Below are 15,311 nucleotides of genomic sequence, written 5' to 3' on the forward strand. Positions count from 1 at the left end.
CTTGTGCAGGAAAGAATTCAAGAGCATGGCATGATAAAGTGAAAGCAAGTTTATTTAGAGACATACACACTCCATAGACAGAGTGCAAGTCTGTCTCTCAGAAGGGAGAATGGCTTAGGAGATACACACTCAATAGGCAGAACGTGGGCCATCTCAGAAAGGTGAGAGGGAGAGAAGCTGAGAGGTGTGGGGTGTTTAGTTTAAAGTAAAATTAGATACACACTCCATAGACAGAGTGCGGGCCAGCTCAGAAGGTGAGAGCGAGAGCGACCACGAGATGTGGGAGTTGTTAGGTTTTATGGGCTCGGTAATTTCACATACTAATGGGTAGGATTACTCCAACTACTTTGAGGAAGGTGCGAGGATTGCCAGGAAATGCCCCTCCCCACACACTTTTTGATCTTTTATGGTCAGCTGGGGAACTGTCATGGTGCCTGTGGGTGTGCTGTGAGGCTCAAGGTCTACCAGAGGTCACATCTTCTGCCAACTTGGTTCTGACCAGTTTGTCCTGTCCTCAATGGCAGTGTCATTCCTCCAATGGTTGTGCCCTGGCCCCCTTTCCTCCCACTTCGTAACCAGATACATCTTTAATGTTTCATCAAAAGCTGTCCTATATGAGAATTTATTTATACATAGCCATGAGTGAAAGGCCCCAGGGGGCTGCAGCCTGAGCAGATTTGGTTCAATACCTGCAAAGGAATTTAAATCAGCTTACCAATGAAGAAAACTTCCTACAGGAAGACAAAAAGTGGAGCTTGATTCTGGTTGACCTTGCGACAAAGACAGGCTTAACCATTTAACGTCAACAGCACAGCCAGGCAGCATGCACACATGTCTTTGTGAGTGTGGCCACGTGTGAACTGGGCCAGGCGTGGAGGGAAGGAAGCAGTATCCTCATGCAGTCTCCATGGCTGCACTGAATTGAGAGGAGGAACTGATGTTTCAGTTATAGCGGCAGATTTTAAAAATCAACATTTCAAAAAGTTTCGACAATCTGGCTTAAATAAAATCATAACAGATGAATATGAAAATGATATTGCTAGAGATTAACAGTTGTATAATGGATATCCTGCCGTACAACATTTATGAATAATGCATCGTTATCTATTATCTTTAAATCTATCCAGGGTTAACAGCTTTGCAGATTATTTAGTATAAACGATTTAAGGGGTAAAATCTATACATATATGTTTTGATAATCGATGATAATCAATTCATTAAAAACAAATGCCGAGCCAGCTTCAGTTGAGCCCTCAGAGGTGTCCTTATTCTCTAATTGTGCTGGTTTATTTCCCAAACTGGAGCTACCATGCTGGCGATTTAGGATGATGTTTTCATAATCTATGTCAGTGTTGGGGAAAAAAAAGAAAGAAAGAAAGAAAGAAAAGACCTCCAGATCTAAGCAGGGAAAAAAATTAAAAAATCTTTTCTGGGAGTTTCAACCTAAAAGAACAGAGCTTGCTATTGTCCTTGGGGTTTTGCTGCTGCATCTCCTGGCACTGTGGGTTGAACAATGATTGGTTTCCTTTGATAAAAAGTTCTCCGAGAAAAGAACAGCTGAGTCAGAGAAGGCCACCAGACTGTGCGACCCAGCAGTGCAGGCTTGGGCAGCGTGGGGAAGCACAAAGGAAGAGCAGCCACTGCCTCTGCTTCCTGCTGTCCCCAAGGGAAGCAGCCACCCTGGAAGAGGGGGCCATCTGCTCCTCTCCCATTTGGAATGATCTCTCTTTTCTCCCCATTTTAGCATGGATGACCCAGTAGAAAGGGGTTGAGCTTAGCTTAGTGACAGCTGAGTCAGGAGAGATTCCCCTACCTCCCAATCCTGTGCTAAACCACTCTGTCCTTGAGTTTATATTCTCAAGGTGACACTATACCCTAATTTCAGACAGTTATTATGTCTCCCCTCTCCCTCCACCTTCCCCTCCCTTTCTCTTTCTCTCTAATGCTGAGCTTTTGGCAAATGTAACAAATAGACAATCCATTTGCAGCCAAAATGCAGAGTTTATGTGCATGTTGATTGTTTCTGATGAGTGGATTGAAACCTCAGCTTCTCACTGCCCTTGAGCAAAAAAAGCTGAACAAGTGGTGTGTTTCCACATCACATATTGTCGAAATAGCTAATTCCTCAGTTGCAGGGTATTGTCATATATTGGATTCTGGGGTGGTAGCTCAATTCACTCTCCTTCATAACCGTTGCACACACTCCCCTGACCGTGTGTCACAGCTTTTTGTTTCAGACCGATAGCTGGTTTCACAGGGGTTAGACGCTTGTGTTTGAGAAATGTGTTTTGCATCGATTAAAATTTCTTAAAGGACAAGCTGCAATTGAATGACAGGCTATTTTTAAATTATTTACAAGCTCGACATTTTACTCAAAGCAAATTGTCAACTAAATCTAGTTATCATTTTATCTCTTGGACCCATTCCCCCTGAGCACACCAACCACCAAAAAGATTATCCCCTCAATTTATTGCTTTAGTAATTCAGTAGACATCTTCTGGGCACCCCCTTCCTAGTGCTAAATGATGGTAGTAAGGTATTAGTGAGCTTTTGGGGGCATTTGTTTTCAGAATTTCCCCAAATGCAATTTTTCAGTTGCATTATTGAAGAAGGCCACGATGCCAGGGCTTTTTCTAGATTTAATTTCTATTATAATTACTCTACTGTGGAAAAATTAGAGATTACTTTCCACTTACCTTTTCCCCATGTTATTAATAATTTAAGTTGACATTATTTTCTTTGTAATCTTCCATCATGTATGTATTGCTATAAGTGTCATTAATACGGTTCTAAACTCTTCTCCATCTCACTGACTTTGCACTTCAGTTCCCTCTGACTAGGACATTCTTCCCACTGATTTTTGCTTGGCTCTGTCCTAATAAGGACTTCCAAGTATCATCTCTTCTGGGGGTCTTCCCAGGCCACCTTATCTAATGTTACTTGCTTTCCCCAACAGCAGTCCAGTAGCCATCCATTACCATGTCACCTACTTAATGTCATTTATCTAAAATGCTCCTGTTTATTAAACTGCATGATTATGGTTTGCTTTTCTCAATAGAAGTAAGCTCCAGGAAAGCAAAGATCTCATCCTGTTGTCTATTACTGTTTCCCAGTGCCAGTAGCAGTGCCTGGGATATACTAGACATTCAATAAATATTTGTCACACAAATGAATGGGTAAGTACGTGATTACAGTCAGCAAACCTCACTACATTTCTGTCTGTACTTTTGGCTTTTTGCATAATTCTGAACCAACCACTTTCCTTTTGGATCAGTTGATTTTCTGCAAACCCATAAAACTAGATTTTAGGACCAAAGATACCTGAAAGATGATGTAGTCATTCTGTTGATGAGAAAATGGAAGCCCAGAGAGGTTGAATCATCCAGCTAGTAAGTGGCAAGCATGAGGTTTAATTTCAGGTCTTCAGTTTCCTTACAGCAGTGGTTTCAACCAGGGCAATTTAGCCTCTAGGTGACATCTGGCAATAGCTGGAGACATTTTCTGGATAACCTCATGGGGTGGGAGTGATGTGTGTTACTAGTATTTAGTGAAGTAGAGGCCAGTGATGCTGTTAAACATCTTACAAGGCACCTGACAATCTCCCACAACAAAGGGAGATTACCCATCCCAGAATGTCAGTAGTGCCGAGGTTGAGAAGCCTTGTCACACACAGCAGTAATGAGACTCCTCTCTTCTGTTTGAGGGTGAATGAGATAAGGTCCATAGAGAGATGAATTTTTTGGGACTTCTTAGTACCAAATTGTCAGTTGGCTTTTTTTTTTTGGCAACTAAATTTTTTAAATTTTCAAAATGAAACTAGCTTTAGTATTCTTTTAATTACAGAAATAACACATACTTATTGTAAAAGAATTTGGTAAAACATAAAGGTATTAAAAAGAAAGAGAAAATCATCCATAATACTACCCGTTGTAGATAAACATATGAGCATGTTGGTATATATTTTTCAAGACTTTTTTATGTATACATTCTTACAGATGCACATGTTTTTGACAAAAATGGAATAAAGTATTTGATATATACTATTTTGTCATTTATTTTACTCACTTAACAATATGTTATGGGCATCCTATAAATCTATAAATATGAAGCTATTTTGTAATTTCTAAAGACTTCATAATATTTTGCCATATGGATGATCCAAAATGTGTTTTACCAGTCTCCTATTGAGCATTTAGGTTGTTTCTGATTGTTAATATTATAAACAACTTAAACGATAAATTTCCTCGTTCATTCATTGTTTGTTCATACTCAATTATTCCCTTTGGATAAACTAGTAGAGTGGAATTGCTGGGGCAAAAGAAACGTGATACATTTTGCCAAGTTGCCTGCCTGAAGGTTTGTCCGATTACTAATGGGAACCAAATAATTAGAAATCTCAGTAATGCTGGAATTCTCTGTGCCACCTCACTTTCAAATGAGATGTAATTCACAAGGCAAAAAAAATCATATTAGGCTTGATTTTTTTTCCTTTATGCCCTAGTAGCAGAAAAAATTTATTCTCATTTCCTACACTTACTTAAATTCAATTTGGGAAAAAATTATTTCAGAGAAGTGAAAGGAGCATTCACTGAGTCCTACTATGTGCCATGCACTTTGTACTAGGAACTTTTATTCTTCCAACAACCTGTGTTTTAGGTAGTTTCTTCTTGCTTGCAGATGGGAACACTGGCAATCGGATACTCTCACTCAAGAACACAAACGTTATACCTGACAGAATCAGAATTTGAATGTAGTCTTTGCCTTTAAGAAGTTTATAGTCTACTATAAGGCAGAATGTGCCAGGGATGCTTTCTATATCAATGCCATGTGTGATGAAATTAGTGTTCGAATTATGACCCTGAGGATTTTAAAATTTTATTCCTGTAAAGAAATAATCAGCTATAGTCAGGACATTGTATTTACCGAAGCAGGAAAGTAGATTAACATATATTTGAAAAATACTTTCAATAAACAATGTTGAAAATGCAGAGATGTCCAATCTCTCTTTAGTAACCAAAAAACTTAATCATTTAATTGAAGTTTGTTTTTGATAAGTTCCTTATTTCAAAAGACTCCAGGATACTTGACTATCATCAACATACATGATACACTGCTCAAGTCAATACCTACATCATAAATATGATTTCTTTTAGGAAGCTGAGAAGCCAAGAAGAAAATCTTTCAGAGAATATTAGAGAACTCTTATTTAAACATTTTCTTATGTCCTTTTATTTCCCCCCTAATCAGAATTCTTAATTCTTCTCCTCAAGCCTGTGTACTCTGGCTAAGCTATGCCAGGGTCTTCAAAAGGAGAAAAAATTGAGCAGGACCCTGGCCAAGAGAGTGCAGACAATTAGTTTCAGAGTGAAATTCATAAGATGGGACAAAACTCATCTGGAAAAAAATGTCTTTCCATTGGCCTTTGTGATTTGAAACTGCTTTATCCCATGACTCTGAAATCCACTTCTAGGTAGGAAGTGGATTCATCCTATAAATTCATTAGGAAGACACTCAAAGATGTGCAAATGTATTCATTACCACACTGTTTTAGATAGTGAACAATTAGAAACAGTAAATTATCATAACTAGGGGATAAACATAAACTGTGACACATACATACTATGGAATAATATGCAGCAGTTATTCTGTTCTGGGTATGAATCTTTTGTTAAATATAGATCTTGTAAATATCTTTTGGGGCTTGCCTTTTCACTCTCTTAATGATGCCTTTTGATAAATAGAAACTTATCACTTGTTTTACTTTATAGTCAGTGATTTTTGTATCCTGTTTGTGAAAACTTTTCCCTCTGCAAGTTCATTAAGATACTATTCTTTGTTTTCTTTAAAAAATTTATTGCTTTATTTCTCACATTGAAATCTACAGTCTATCTAGAATTTATTTTTGATTATGGTTTGAGGTAGGGATTAAAATGTATTTTTCTTCCATATGAGTATCCTTTTGACCCAACATGATTTACTGTAAAGACATTTTTTCCCCACTGTTCATCACTTCCAGCTTTATCACAAATCAAGTGATTATATGTGTGTGGAAGTTCTATTCTTTCCTACTGATCTATTTGTCCATCCTTATGCCAATACACATTGTCTCAGTTAACTGAAGCTTTAAAATAGGCAAAAGACTTGAACAGGATCTTTATAGAAGAGGATATCCAAGTGTTCAAAAAACATATTAAAAAGTACTCAATCTTATTAATATTCAAGGAAAATATATATTAAAACCATAATGAGACACCCCTAGTTATCTACCAGAATGGTTAGAATTTAAAAAAAAAAAACTGACAACAAAAAAAAAGACAAATGTTGATGAGGATGTGAAACAACTGGAACTTTCATATACTTCTGAACATACACTGGTGCACTCATTTTGGAAAGGTGTTTGGCAGTATCTACCAGGCTGAATATATTTACCAAAATACATATACATACACATACATATATACATACATACATACATACAAGATTGTGCATGGAAAATGTATTCATAATAGCACCTCCTTCAAACAAATGTCCTTTGGTAGTAGAATGAGTAAATAATTTGTGTTATAGTCAGTCAATGAAAATGAATGAACAATTGCTACCATACAAAATATGAATGGATCTTACAAGGATAAAGTTGAAAGAAAGAAAGTAGACACAAAAGAACGTACTCTCTGTAATTCCATTGACATAAAGTACACAAGCAGCAAAATTAATACACAACAATACAAGTTAAGGCTAGAGATTGAGGGCCGGAAACAGGGAGAGGACAGGAGGTAGAAGTCTTTGGTGTGTTAACGTTGTTTCTTGATTTGGTGCTGGCTACTGGAGGAGTGTTCACCTTGCAAAAATTCTTTGAGCTGTATGCTTATGATATGTGCCCTTCTCTTACTGTATATTATTTTCAATAAATATTTATTTAAAAAATAAATCAGATATTTATATGCTGTTGGGTACAAATTATTGAAAAATATATGTGTGTATACATATATATATTTTAACCTTTTACATAGTACCCACAAAATAATACCACATATTCTTTATGAACATACACATAGGTGCATATATATATCTAGGGAGGATGTTAAGTGTTTATCATATGCTGGCTTTTTAGAATCAAAGTGTCTTTACTTGGCTCTATTCTCACAATCCTGCTGCCATCACTGTTGTGATCAAACTGGAGATATCACTGGGTATATCCAAGTTTCCTAAGAGAGGGACTCTTAGCAAAAGGGATGATCAGGAAGCTCCTCTTCTCCTAGCCCTAAATAGAGCTGAAATTATAAGTTGGTCAGAAATTGAAGGATCATTGAGTACCAGTTGATTATGAATAATCTCAAACATAATACATACTACTTTAACACTAGCTGTCAATTTTAACCAAAAAACCCATTCAAAATCAAGTATTCAAAAATATGTCTATAAAGAGAACCAATCAAATTCTATAAAATGGGTGCTCTTTTATAAATAACTCGAGGAAATCCAGTCATACCAATTTTTAGGCAGTTTGGGGGCTAGGCAGAATAAATATGAGGCCAGCATATATTTGAGAACTGCCTAAATCTTGACTGTTTCCTCTATTGACAAGATACAGAAAGTGAAAACTTCCCATAAAGAAGGGGAAAGTCAGGACAGCCAACTGGGACAGCCAAGTCAGGACTGGGAAAGGCTCTCTGTGCTTCTGTCTCCAGCTTCAGGGGGTAGAAGAGAACCAATGCAATTTAACTCCTTAAATCGGGGTTTGGATAACAACAAAGCAAAGAGTTCTACTGGAGCGTCCTGTGGATTTGGCCCCTGGGAAGGCCAGGTAAGAGCGGTAAGGGATCTCCCCACAGTTAGATGGCCTCCTCTCTTTGGGGGAACTTTGGGACCTGTGGGTCCTAGTTGTTCTTGTAGGTTTGGCAATGTAAGAAAAATGGAATCTAGGAGCATTAGGAGAAACCCTTTAATACTGGGGTGGAGGGAGGTCAGAAAGTACTTTAGCTTATCTGTCATTTCTTTTGTTTGATTTTTGGAAGAAAATATAGCCAGTGATATTAATAAGTAATTGAAAAATAAATCCCCGTATTTATGTAAAGGCTAAAATTGGCTCTTTAGCCTTGGATGGTGGAAGCCCTGTTTTAAATGTTTGTACTGGAGAAAGGGCCATCTTGTGTTATTCATGAAAGACCTGAAGACCGAGTTCTCAGCTCAAGTAGTCTCTTAAATTCACCTGAAGGACTTCTACAGTGTTAAAGCTGAATCTCAGGGGTGAGGGCCTTGACATTTGTATGTTTCAGATGCCCCCAGTGGATTCGGGTCCTTGATGGGGGTTGAGAACCACTGATCTATTCAGCCCATTGATTTTCATCTCTCTAGGACTCTGTGGCCTGACACAGAATTTTCAGCTGAGACTGCCCCGTTTGATTCTGCTTTACAGTTTCACAAAAAGTTTATTTAAAGAAATAGTTCTATTTCTAAAGGCTAAAATATTTAGGACCACTGATGGAGTCTGATGAACTTCCAGACTTTCCCCTCTCTTCACCTGAATTTATGCATTGTAGTAATCAGATTGGCAGTAACCTCCTGAAGAGACTGAAATACTTAACAGCTGTCCCAGGTTGGTCTCTCTAGGAACATGCTGAGCTGGAGTTTCTGGAGCAGTGTGCTCATTGGGTTCAGCTCTGTGAAGGGGAGGAGCTGCAGACGGCATGGGCAGCAGAAGAAGCTATGATGCAGGCCCACGAAGGCCTGGACCAGTCTTTCCAGGTGTGCTGGAGTGAATATCCCGATGGAGTCATGCTCTGGTGGGCGCCTGTCTCAGCCAAGGGTTGTGGGATGTCGGGAAAGAGTATGACCTCGGAGAGGAGGGCCTCTGCAGCCGAGGCAACCCTGAAATAGCTGACAGCCAGGGCATGACTGCTGCCGGCACTCCTCCCATCAAGCCCTCCCCCGAGGGAGAAGCTGGGTGCACATCTGTGGGTCTACAAGATAGATACTGAAATTCAGGGGTGTGGGGCATGCTTGTGGACTGATTACCTCTGTCTTGTGAAGAGGAAGGCATTAACAGGGGCAGCAGAAGCATCGTAAACCAGGCTCAGGGCGGCGGGGCCTGGGAAAGGCTCCTGAAGGAGCAAGCAGAGAGCGGTGGTGCGAGCTGGAGAAGAGACAGCGCACCTCTCCTCTCCCTGGGTCACGTGGTCGGCCTACTTGCCATAGCTTCCTCTGGAGGATTGAAGGGAAGTCTGAGGACGGGGGTGGGGTTAGATAACATCCCAGAGGGCACGTCTGTTCCCTTTGTCTCTAGCAATAGACTAACTTCCACATGGAGGAACCTCAATTGCTGCAAGTCAGAGTCAGCCTGCATTTATCAGTCCGCCCCCATGGGCCACCCTCTGTGCTAGGTGTTTTGGTGCACAGTCTCACATGCCCATATCCTCATCTTAATCAGTTTGTCATGAGAATTATCCTTTGAGTGATTTTCTTTTCATTTATCAACTTACCAACGTGTTTATTTGAAAACTAAATGTAGAAGACATAGTTTTTCTGAACTAAAGACAGTAGAATCCCTAAAATCTTGTTACTAATGTGGCAAATCTTGTCCTCATTGTGTTTAAAAGATAAACTGTTATCAACACTTTAATTATACTTGTAAAACAAATCTTTATGAACAGATATGCCTTTGGCTATGTCTTAATTTTAAGAGATACAGCAAGCCCTCTTAGAGTGGTTGAGTAGATTAGATCTAGAGCAGAGAACTAATAATGAATTAGTTATCACAAGATTGGTGGGTTATTTCAACCTCCTAGGACCAACATAGATTAGAACGAGTAAACACACAATATTTTCTACTGCAAATCACAATATTCGATAACACGTTTCTGCAACAAACATGTAGTTTCCCATAGTGAACATTTATAGTTTCAAGGCTATAAGGTTACGGTCCTTAGAACAGTTAAAACAAACTTTTTAATATGGCAAGAAATCTCTTTGCAGTAAGAAACAGGCTTAGGCAGAAACTTTGAGATAAAGTACAGACAATGGGTTGATGCTGCTTAAATTATGGTAACTGGTATGTAAATATTCAATAATTATTTTCTTAAACATTTATCAAGATGTTAATTTCTAACTGAAAGATTTTTCTATTCAAACTACCGTATTGATTGTCTCCCAAGTGTTCAAAGTTTTCTCATTAATCTGCTCACTGAAGCTTGTAATTCTGCCTTCAGTTATCATTTCCAGCCAGAGGTAGTAAGACAATATGGAGCCTATTAGTTTCTCTGGCCACATTAACCAGACTTTAGGTTTGAAGTCGGTTATCTGTCATGCATAGTCTCACTTGGCACAGATATCTAGAACTCTGAGGCAGTGGCCTGAGGCAGGGGCAGATCCTACAAAAGGCGTGTGGGTGGATAGGCACCCCCAAAACCAACCACCACCCTGTGTTTCTGTTCAGCAGTGTAAAGTGAGGGTCAGGAACAGAGCTGGACAGATGGCGGCAAAAATGAAGGAGGAAGGGCCTTAGCTGGAATTATTTCAGGTGTCCTTGGGCCACCCTACTGCTATGGCCTCCGAATTATATACAGTAAGAGGGAGGCTGGTCATCAGGGACACTATCTTTTGTTCACAAATGAAGGCTAGGGCAGGGAGGCACATGGAGACAAGGCCACATTACGACTTTCACAGGGCCCCATGCCTGCTGCTGGTATTGCCTATGTCGGCCGTGCATGGAGGTGTTGTCCACATGCAGTTTCAGAGTCCTGAGTTCCAAGTCTCTGTTCCACAGATTCAGAGTTAATGAGCAGGGCCACCTCCTCTACCTTGCAGTGAATCTGGCCTCAGGAAAAACTAGGTAAGAGATACTCATTAGGGACATAGGTGAAGGGTAGCATCTGGTGGAAAAAGTCCATCACCATAGTAGCTGTCTGGAAAGATTCTTTCAATCATTAAGGTGGGGGGGAAATGGGTATGTTCTAAGGAGCTAGTGTTCTGTTGAAACTGTCACTTTGCTCTAATCCAAAGACCTCAGAATCTTCCAGGAGACACAAAAAGAGGTAGGAGCTGAGACTGATGCACACACCATGTCACTTCACTACCAAAATCTCTCTGGGGTAAGGCCTTCAGTCCCCTGCTTCTAGTTCTTATAGCTAAAATAGTCTCCTTTCGGGGCTGGCCCTTTAACATCTGTTGCGACACGCTGCTGAGTGTAGAAAAACAGCATGAGAAGCCTCCTTCTGACCTTGAGGAATCTATTTAATTTGTGATAGTTTGCATTTTGTTTGTGGGAGGAATAAAAACACAACAAGCCCTAGAAAATAACTACTTCATTGCATCTTATAATTTATTCCACCAGGAGGTTGGAAGGATGCCTCCAAATTGCCCTAGCACAATCTTTGAGGATTTGGTGGTTCATACTAGCAAATCTGAAGTCAGTGGAAAATTTCCACATGTAAGAATTATAGTATTGGGTCCTTTAAAACAACACCATGTGTACACACCACCCCCTCCTGCCACGCCCGCCCCACCCCCTCCATTTCTGAATGTCTGGAAATCCTGATCAGGAATTTGAAAAACAGTCAGGATCTATTGCATCAGTTGTTCCACAGTGTTCATGCCGTGTACGTTTTAATACCAAAAAATGATTTGGTTAGACTTAGCAGGCTCAGCCTCATTCTTTGAGAGTTCTTCTTAATTGTTGCTTTAAAAAAGCCCTATGTAAATCAATGAAATTAGAACACTCCCTCACACCATACACAAAAATAAACTCAAAATGGCTTAAAGATGTAAACATAAGACACAATAAACCTCTTAGAAGAAAACATAGGCAAAACATTATCTGACATAAATCTTAGCAATGTTCTCCTAGGGCAGTCTATCTAGGCAATAGAAATAGAAGCAAAAATAAACAAATGGGATCTAATTAAACTTATGAGCTTTTGCATAGCAAAGGAAACCATAAGCAAATAAAAAGACAACCAACAGAATGGGAGAAAATATTTGCAGAAGATGAGACTGACAAGGGCTTAATTTCCAGAATATATAAACAGCTCATACAACTTAATAAGAAAAAAACAAACAACCCAATCCAAAAATGGGCAGCAGACCTAAACAAGCAATTCTCCAGTGAAGACATACAAATGGCCAATAGGCACATGAAAGAATGCTCAATATTGCTAATTATTAGAGAAATGCAAATCAAAATTACAATGAGATATCACCCCACACCAGTCAGAATGGCCATCATTAAAAAGTCCACAAATGACAAATGTTGGAGAGGGTGTGGAGAAGAGGGAACCCTTCTACACTGCTGGTGGGAATGTAATTTGGTACAGCCATTAGGTAAAACAATATGGAGATTCCTCAAAAGTCTAAAAATAGACTTACCATAATATCCAGCAACCCCACTCCTGGGCATATATCCAGAGGGAGCCTTAATTCAAAAAGATACATTCACCCCAATGTTCATAGCAGCACTATTTAAAATAGTCAAGACATGGAAACAACCTAAATGTCCACTGACAGATGATAAAGAAGTGGTGGTATATTTATACAATGGAATACTACTCAGCCATAAAAAAGAATAAAATAATGCCATTTGCAGCAACATGGATGGACCTGGAGATTGTCACTCTAAGTGAAGTAAGCCAGAAAGAGAAAGAAAAATACCACATGATATCACTTATATGTGAAATCTAAGTTAAAAAAAAAAAGACAAACGACTTATTCATGAAACAGAAACAGACTCAACAGACATAGAAAACAAACTTATGATTTCTGGGGGTGGGAGTGGGGTGGAATGGGGTGGGAAGGGATAAATTGGGAGTTTGAGATTTGGAAATAGTAACTAATATATATAAAATAGATAAACAACAAGCTCATATGGTATAGCACAGCAAACTATATTCAATATCTTGTAATAACTTATGGTGAAAAAGAGTATGAAAAAAGGCCTGATTTAAATCATAAGATAATATACAGGGGGTTGATGACTTGGATTCTTCTTAATAGTTAGGTAAATAGATAGTGCAGAATGTGGTAGTAACCCATTGCTGGTTTCTATGAAATAGCTAATGGGAAAGAACTAACCTTTTTTATTTGTTTGTTTTGTTTTTTCTTCTTTTCTCTCCCCCTCCTTCCTCTCTTAGTTGATTAAACAATCGTAACTAACAATTTGCAAGAGCCACTCTCTTTAGATATTTTGTCTATTCTTGCTCTCAGATGGCAACTGCATACATCTCATATTGACCCAGAATGCCTTGAAATCTGGAAACAGATGTCAGGTAGAGATCTAGAAAGGTGCCAATTTTTAATGTCTGTCCTTGCTGTTCTGATCCTCTCAGTGCTTTCCCTTACCAGTTATCCTGGCTTGGAATTGCTCTCCCCACTTGGACCCATTTTCATCTAGATAAAGCCTTTTTTCCCTTCAAAACCCATATTCTCCATTCTTATGGGAACCTAAGTGCAGACAGGGCGAGGTAGAAATGGAGGGTTATAGGATAGACCCTGGGTTGGGTGTGGCAAAAATGTTGACAAGTCATTGGAGGCCATAGGGATGGAGAGACCATCAATCCTAACAATTAGGATTGGGGGTGTGGGGGGGTGGGGACTGGTGGTGCTGGAATGTTCTCAATTCAAACTGGGTCAATCAGTTAATTGAGGTCTGTAAGCAGAAGATGCAATGCAGCAATGCCAGTGTTGATACCAGTGGTGCTTGACAACATAATAGAAGTCTCCTCATTGAAACTCCACATCCAAACCACCAGCAAATCCTATTGGCTCTACTTCCACAGAGATATTTAAAATCTGATATTCTCACCACCTCTGCCACTAACACTTGGTTGGAGCCACCACCTCCTCTTACTTGGATTATCAAAATACCTTCTAATTGGTTTCCCTGCTTCTGCCTTTGCCACCTCAACTTCTTGGTCTCAATCCAGCAGCCAGAGTAATCCTGCTAAAACCTAAGCCAGGTCATATTAACTCTCAGTGGCTCAAAGTAAAAGCCAAAATCTTCCCGCCAAACTAAAAAGCTCCTACATAGCAAAGGAAACCATTGATAACACAAAAAGGCAACCTCCTGAATGGGAGAAAAATATTGAAAATCATATGTTTTTTAAATCAAATTGTTTGGGATTTGGAGGGTATTGAGTTGTACCAATATACAGCTTGTATATAATTGAATCCAAACTATATAAGGGACTCATACAACTCAGTACCCTCCAAACCCCAGACAATTTGATTTTAAAAATGAGTAGAGAATCTGAACAGACGTTTTCCAAAGACGACATATAGTTGGCCAACAGACACATGAAAGGATGCCCAGCATCACTAATGATCAGGGAAACGCAAATCAAAACTACAAAGAGATATCACCTCGCACCTATACATTATCAGAAAGACACGAAATAACAAATATTGACAAAGATATGGAGGAAAGGCCACCCTTGTGCACTCTTGATGGAAATGTAAGTTGGTGCAACCACTGTGGAAAACAATATGGAGGCTTCTAAAAAAATTAAAAATATGACAACCATATGATCCAGCAGTTCCACTTCTGGGTATTTACCCAAAGAAAATAGAAATACTAATTTGAATAGATATATGCACCCCTATGTTCATTGCGGCATTATTTACAGTGGCCAAGGAATGGAAGCAATTCAGTGTCCACTGATAGATGAATGGATAAAGATGCTGTGGTATATGTTTATGTGTGCAATGGCATATTACACAGCCATAAAAAAGAATGAAATCTTACCATTTGCTACAACATGGACAGAACTTGAGAGTAATATACTAAATGTAGTAAGTCAGACAAAGACAAATACTGTATGATTTCACTTATGTGTGGAATCTAAAAAAGAAAACAATTGAACAAACAAAAGAAAACAAAACTCATAGATACAGAGAACAGATTGGTGGTTGCCAAAGGAAAAGGTTGTTGGAGGAGTGGGTGAAATGGGTGAAGAGCATCAAGAGGTACAAACTTCCAGTTGTAAAATAAGCAAGTCATGGGAATGTAATGGATAGCATGGTGACTGTAGTTAGTATCCTATTGCACATTCAAAAGTTGCTAAGGGAGTAGATCTTAAAAGTTCCCATCACAAGAAAAAAATTTTGTGTCGTGGTAGCTGGAAACTAGACTTAATGTGGTGATCATTTCACAGTGTATACTAATATTGAATCATTATGTTGTACACCTGAAACTAATACAATATTATATGTCTTTATGCCTCAATAATAAAAAAAAAAATTTTTTTTTTTTAAGCCAAAATCCTTACCAAGGTCGATGGAGCCCTCCATGGGTCTCTGCCTTCCCTTGTTCTGACATTCTATCC

At 39.1% G+C, this 15,311-nt stretch overlaps 1 protein-coding gene across 5 annotated transcripts in view; it reads left to right on the forward strand.

The window, feature by feature from the left end:
* Nucleotides 1-15,311, forward strand: part of KLF7 (Kruppel like factor 7) — a 390,342-nt gene that overhangs the window by 190,212 nt on the left and 184,819 nt on the right. The gene's annotated exons all lie outside the window — the stretch shown is intronic.

The sequence above is a fragment of the Camelus ferus genome, chromosome 5, assembly GCF_009834535.1.
Source record: "Camelus ferus isolate YT-003-E chromosome 5, BCGSAC_Cfer_1.0, whole genome shotgun sequence".
NCBI lineage: Eukaryota > Metazoa > Chordata > Mammalia > Artiodactyla > Camelidae > Camelus > Camelus ferus.